The sequence below is a fragment of the Pinus tabuliformis genome, chromosome 2_1 (assembly GCF_031772625.1).
Source record: "Pinus tabuliformis cultivar Carrire ecotype Pingquan chromosome 2_1, CPIR1, whole genome shotgun sequence".
In the NCBI taxonomy this organism is placed as follows: Eukaryota; Viridiplantae; Streptophyta; class Pinopsida; order Pinales; family Pinaceae; genus Pinus; species Pinus tabuliformis.
Genome location: NC_142299.1, coordinates 502,341,718 through 502,348,845, shown reverse-complemented (window position 1 = coordinate 502,348,845; position 7,128 = coordinate 502,341,718).

Sequence of the window (7,128 nt, the reverse complement as noted above, 5' to 3'; positions counted from 1 at the left end):
ACTCGCCATCACCCTTTCATACCCTAAAATTCTGCAACAAGGGGGGAACTCAATTAATCCCTATTTCCTTCATTGCATAAAAATTTTGCCTTTTTATGAAATTTATTATTGACCAATACTTAGTTCTAAGACAAAACCCAATGCTTATCCCATGAAGTTTCTTCAATATTTGCTTGTCTAATGTTATGGACGTAGGACTTGAGCTATGTAGGTGTAGACTTGTTGAATCTAAATTTCATTTTGAGCTCGACTGAGGTTTCCTTGACTTGGGTTTGTTCTCTTGTTTTTAAATATTGAATTCTCCTTTCAAATAGTCTAACAATTCAGAATAAGACAAGCTAAGTTTTTAAAACTTGGGGAATTCTGGAAGCTCTATAAATTTGTGAATAATGGTTGAGTGCTCAAGTGCAAATATTGGTCGAAATGGTAAATCCCTTAGTGTTAATAATGAACTTGATAAGCATGTATCCACATTAAGTTGATCTAACAGTTCGAGTTGTGATTGTCCCATCTTAGCACAAGTCATTGGCTAGGTGATCATTTCCATAAGTAATGTTGGTTTTAAAAGTTCCAATGGGCTTAGGATATTGGTCAGACTGGGAGACTTTGTTGACTCCACTCTTACAATCTATTCAAGAATTTTTGTTGAGTCTTCTTGTTGAGTCGAAAACATTGTCGCTTTTATAGTTTTCATGATGTCTTTGTGGACATTATTTTGAGTTGTGTATTTCTTTTCCAACAAAACGATTAAATAATTGGCTAATTATATAATTGTCACATGTATTTGTTGTAATATTTTTTTCGTTATTACTTATTTTCTAGCGTAATCTATTATAATACTTACTTTTAATAAGTGAATTTTTAATTATTAAAACTCAATCTTAGTCATAATTTAAAAAAATTGAAATTTCAATACTATACATAAGACAAATGAATAAATTACAACAAAGTGGTTTTTAGCCAAACCTATGCCCACTAGTGCGTCAAAGATATTTTCAATAGTGGGCATGCCGATGTTGTCATGATTTATATTTATTTAAGGAGGATCCATTGATGATAGAGTTTAATAGCTTCCTTTTAAGAGTTCATAGCTATATTTATCTAGAAAGTAGAGTATATTCAGCAATATAGGGGCCTAGCCATGTGTTTTCTAGCTTTCTAAGCATCCCTTTAACTTTAGTATCACATAGTGGTAGGAGATATCATGTGTTTAATCCTTTGTCTTAATGCTTCTATCATGTCATTCCTTTTTTGTTGTTGTTTTTGAGCTTGTTAATGATGCATCATATACAATCAATATTGTTCCAATTTATTCAACTGATGGATATGTTCCTTTTCAACTTTGTTGATATTTTACTTTAGGAAGATATACACCGTCATTGTGTTTAGTGTGAAATTAAGTGGAACTATAGCTTCCTAATCATATACTAATTTAAATAGAGTATGCCCATTTGGTCACCTGTAATTATTCTGATATTCTCTTAAAACAATTAGTACTTTATTGGCACAATCATCTCTATCGATTGCACATATTTTTATAAGTCGTTTATGAAGAGCTTTAGTGAACAACTCCATATCACCATTATATTGTGGATGATATTTTGTTTTTTGTATATGTTCAATGATAATTGTTTGCAACATTGTTTTGATGGAAGAATTTATAAAATGTGTGCCCTAATCACTAATAAGAGTTAGCAAACATCAAAATATTGTCACAATGTTTTGATAGATGAATTTGGACATTACTTCCTTAATAAAATATTCGAATGGATTAGCATCTTCCAACTTTGTTAAATACTTCACTATAGTAATTATATATTTTGTATCGATCCTCTTTTCTCTTTGAGGAAAAGGTCTAATAAAGTCAATGGCCCTATTTTTTAAAGGGAAGAGTAGGGTTCATAAACTATAGGGTAATTTCATTATTCCAAAGTGGCTGAACCATTCTTAGACTTATATCACATTTTTGGACTTGTACTTGGCAATCTCCAAATATTGTTTCCCACCATAATCCCTCATGGAGGATCATCCTTGTTGTTGTGTCTCTTTGAAAATGTCTACCTACTAGGCCCATATGAGATTTTCCAATTATAAATTTTTTTTTCACATTCTAAGGTGCACCAACAAAGTACGTCATATGATCCCAACTTATATAATTGACCATTGATTAATGCAAAAGGAGTTGCTTGCATTGATATAAATTTCTTCTTATTCTCAATATGGTCTTTTGGTGCTTTTCTTGAGTGTAAAAATTGTATGATTTTTGCAAACTCCATAGGGTTTGCTTTGAATCAAAAGACATGCTTTTCAATTCAATCATCATTGATGTTTGACAGGGCTTCTCCTTTGAAAAGTTGGGATAGGTGATCTAGCATGACATTATTTTCTTTCTCATCATAGTATTACCTCAACTTCAAATTCTTGAAATTGTAACAAGCATTGATAGATCTTCACTTAAGGCATTGGTTTATTGACAAGGTAGTTCAAGGCCTAAAGGTAAATGAAGAATGTGAAAAGATTGGCCAAAATGTAGTGGAAGAATTTATGCAAGGAAAAGATCATGGATAGTGCTTCTCATTCCATTGTTGAATAATTTATTTCTACTTTATTCAATTTTTATATAGCATACACAACTGGGTGGTTGATTGTGTCACAGTTGGGTTGTGTCAGTGTTGCTTTCACTGCTACAATGAATGGGTTGACATGTAAGTGAAACATTTTAGACTAGTCAAGAAATTTTATATTGGGACCGCCTACAAATTTCCTTTTTAATTATTCAAATGATTCATTAATATTTTTTCTTCATGCATATTGAACATATTTTCTTAGTAATTCAACAATTGGAAAATTGATGTCAAAGTAATGCCTAGTAAATTTTATATAATACCCTACTTCCGCATATAAAATTTTATATGATTTTGATTAAAATCAAGCTCTAGGTCAAGGCTCACCTTAATATTTTCCATATCAACTTTGATTCCTTCCCTACATACAAGATGTCCTAGAAGTATTCTATTAATTGTGGAAAAAAGCCACATTTCGATATTAAAAGACAAATGAATTTGTCTACATATTTCCGGCATGAGTATGAGCCACTGCAGATGATATCTCAAGAGATTATAAACAATTGAGTCATCAAAATAGATATCCATTTTACTATAGATATACTCCTAGAATGTTTTTACTACAGTTCTAGATAAAGTTGTTTTTTCTTGATTCTCTTCAACTATTGGTATCTAATTATATCGTAAGAAACTATTTGTGAATGAGTATCACTCATTCCTTGTGACTTCATTTATAATTTCATTGGTGAATGGTGTTGGGAATGGATCTATTACTGTTAATTAATTGAGAACACATTAGTTGACATAGATTCTTAATTTTTTGGGCCATGCTTTTTTGGTTGTAACACCATTAGACATTCCCATTTTGAATTTTCTCTAAGATATATGATGACGTTACCTAGCATCACTTCAATTTATTTTTGTACAATGTTCTTGTACTTTTGGGCCAGTTTATAAGGTTGTTTCTTAATCAGATTGGCTCCTTGTATGAGTAAATTTTTCATCTCTCCCATTTCCTTTATAAGTCCCTTCAAGGATTTTTTGTCTCTCACAAATACATCCTTATACTCCTTAAGAAGGTTGATTAATTAAGTGTTATTTTTTTCTAACTAGTAATCACCTATTTGAGCCATTTTTGGTTTATCATAATTAAAGATGCCAAGTTCTTTTATATTTAATTTGGAATCCATTCATTCAAGGGTATTAAAATCATCAAACTTTTGGTCTCCTGCCTTCACATTTTGGTATGCAGATGGGAATTTTGGCATCTCAGGCTACTCCTTTTGTTCTTTAGATACCCTAAGTATCATTCTAATTTTCTTATGATTGTTAGGATGAAAAATTTTCCATCAAAAAATATACCCTAGAATAGATGTTTTCCATATCAAGTAGAGCAACTAGTCTTTTGACTATTTGTGACCATGATACATATTTATATGTTGAACTTGATAGGGAGTTGAATTTCACTCTGCCTTTTTACATGGCTTCTATAGGAGTTTGTTTCTTAATAAATTCTTCGAAGTTATTATATGTTTTGAATAACTATTTCTCGTTAGGATTGAACTCAAAATCTTATAAAAAAATTCTCTTCAATTCATTCAAATGGAGTGTTTCTTCTTAATATTATTTAATTTCATACCACTTATTAGGAAAAATTGTGAAGTGTTGGGGAATATATGTGGCCAAAATATGTCATATTTATACCCAGTTATTTTCCATTTGTTGGAAATAATGTTAAATACTAATAGGGGGGAGGTGAATCAATGTTTAGGCTAATTTTAACTTTTATGCTAATTTATATTATCATTCAAACTTTGAATTCATAATTTGAGAAACCAATATTATAACATGCGCAAAAAATTAATGAATCAACACATAAATAGACATACCAAGAGCAACATACACATACACACTAAGGTTTAATGTTGAAGCCCTTCTGGGAGAAAGACCACCAAAGTTTTTTTTGTATTATGATGTAAAATAAAGTAACCTACTCTATTTACATCATAATTCTTTGTGAGCCACCAATCATAGGAAGCACTGAATCCCTTTAATTGTTTGTTAGCACCCACTAATAGGAAGCACCAACTCCATTCTCTTGTAGACACCTAATCTGCTTGCCAAAAACACCAACTAAACTGCTGACTTCATAGATTTGTTGTAGGCATCAACTTGTAGCTTCTTGGATTTATGCAGGCACCAACTTGCAAGAGGCACAAACCCCCAAGCACTACTCATAAATCCACTAATATGGAAGCACCAACTCACTGTATGTAGGCTCCAACCCACACTCAATAAGGAAATCAACTAAATGAGAGCCACTCTACCTATTTTTAGTTTAGTTTTCTTTCACTTGGCCCTCTATCCTCATTATCTCTACTCATATTGCTGCAACATAGAGAATCAAAACTCTCGGGACTCTAATCTCAATAGGATTCACTCAACTCAAAGCCCCTTTTGTTCCACAAGCTCTCTCGCCCTATCATAGTATCACATACACACTTGGCCTCTCACAGTAGCAAAAGAACACTTTTCCTCTTAAAAATAGCACAAGCATACTTGACCTCTCACAACAGCACCCAATCACATAGGGATATCCACACAAATCTCTCAAAAATACTACATTTCTCTCCAGTTTCTCAATCAAAATCTAAGGTTTTGTTTCACTACAACACTGTGATCGATGTTGTCTATGCTGTCCTCCACAGTACTTGAGTGTACTATAAACATGGATATCCATCCTTTTGTTGCATCTAATTACATCAACACTATAATTCAATTAATGAAAATAATGGCCAGCTAAGTGTCTCCCATACTGAGAATTCAATCTTAGTCAAACTACTAAGTTAAAGAGCTTCTCGATTGAATTCAACTTGTACTAGCGTCATGAACCTTCAACACTCAAGACGTACTTTAACATGGAAATATGAGCTTGCAATTTGACCTTTTGCACCTAGAATTATTTTCCATTTAATTCCTCATAGTGTGCAAGAAATGTAAAGCATGGATATTACAGAGTTGACTTCTACCCTTGTAAATCATGGTCCTTACTGCCTTGAACTAGAATCTCTGCAACCTAATCATAACCAAACTATTTGTGTGCATTTATCTGACCACCCATGCTCTATTAACTTCAAATATGGCATAAGTTGTAAGCTTTTTCCATTGTGTTAAAGAGTTTTCGAGCCATACATCCTTCTATCCAAACACCCACTATGTTTTTCATTGCAAATAATGTAATGACTCTTGATCGCTTAACACATAAAATCACTACAAAACAATCTCTTGGGAGCCTCTTTGAACTATAGCACTGAGGGATTAAACACCATGAAATAAGCCTTTTGTGCCCTCAATCTCATAGCCAGAAAAGACCAAGTCTTGGGCACAACCTTAGCCTCCAACCTTCCCTCCAAGATTATGTGTCATGTGGGGTCTGCCCACTACATGCACTAGCTAATCAAAGACCTACCAGGTTGGCCTATAATACCACCGCAATGCCTTCCTATCCTGACGCCTTTTATTTCTTTTTTTCCAAAAGGCCCGTGGTTACCCAATATTTGAAACCTTCATAAAACCAAGTCTTGGACGTGACTTTCATCATTTGAAAGAACTGTCAAATTATGGCGAAATCCCCATCTCTCGACTTTGTTACCCCAACATTATTTCTCAATACTTGTTTGTTTCCTCTAGGGTAAACCTTATGGGATTACATGTCTAGTGGGGCTTTCGAACACCTATTTTTATTGGATTTGTGCCCTGATGTTCTCTTCCATCACCATGTATTCCCACTTCTTTTTCTTGTGCACCCTTATTTTCCTCTGGGATGATTTGTGTGTCATGACATATTGTGTAGGGTTCACCTAGGGCTCACGTCAACCAACCAACTTCCTACTAGGCTAAGTTGGCTCAGATAGCTGGCCTACCAGCTCAACACCCAGTTAGCCCATCGGTTCCTTTGCACCTTGCTCTAAAACCTTCTGGGCTCCTGCTAGTGGGATGCCATCATGTTGACATCACACATGCCATATGTCACTTCTAGAGTGGTCTATGTGTCTCCCAAAAATGGCTCATTCAAGTACCTAAAAACTCAAAAACTGCATGATATATGTCCCCTTATCGTTGGCCCCATGTCACTAGTGTTGACGTTATCTGCCACTTTCCCTTCTGTTAGAGAAGAGAGAAATGGTCCTCGAGACTTGATTTTTCATCATTTTCCTTTATTAAAATTTCTAAGGGTCCTATCCCTTTCTAACATTGTGTTAGTTTGCCTTGATGTGCTACTACCATGTTGCCTTGATGCTTCCTTCCTGTGAATTTTCCTTTGTGTGCTCAATAAAACCTCAAGGGAACTCTCGTTGGGCCTATGTGTAATGAGGGCTCCACCACCAGCCAGTTATAATTCTTCTTGCAACTAGTAGGTCCATGTCTACCCAAGACTTCCATCTCGAACCTTCACCTTCTCATCCCTTTAAAAATTTTGAAGTACACCTGTTGGTATTATCTATAAATTGGGCTTCCCTATATTAATGCCTCTTCTAATGAAAAGCTCTAGCTTCCTACTCTG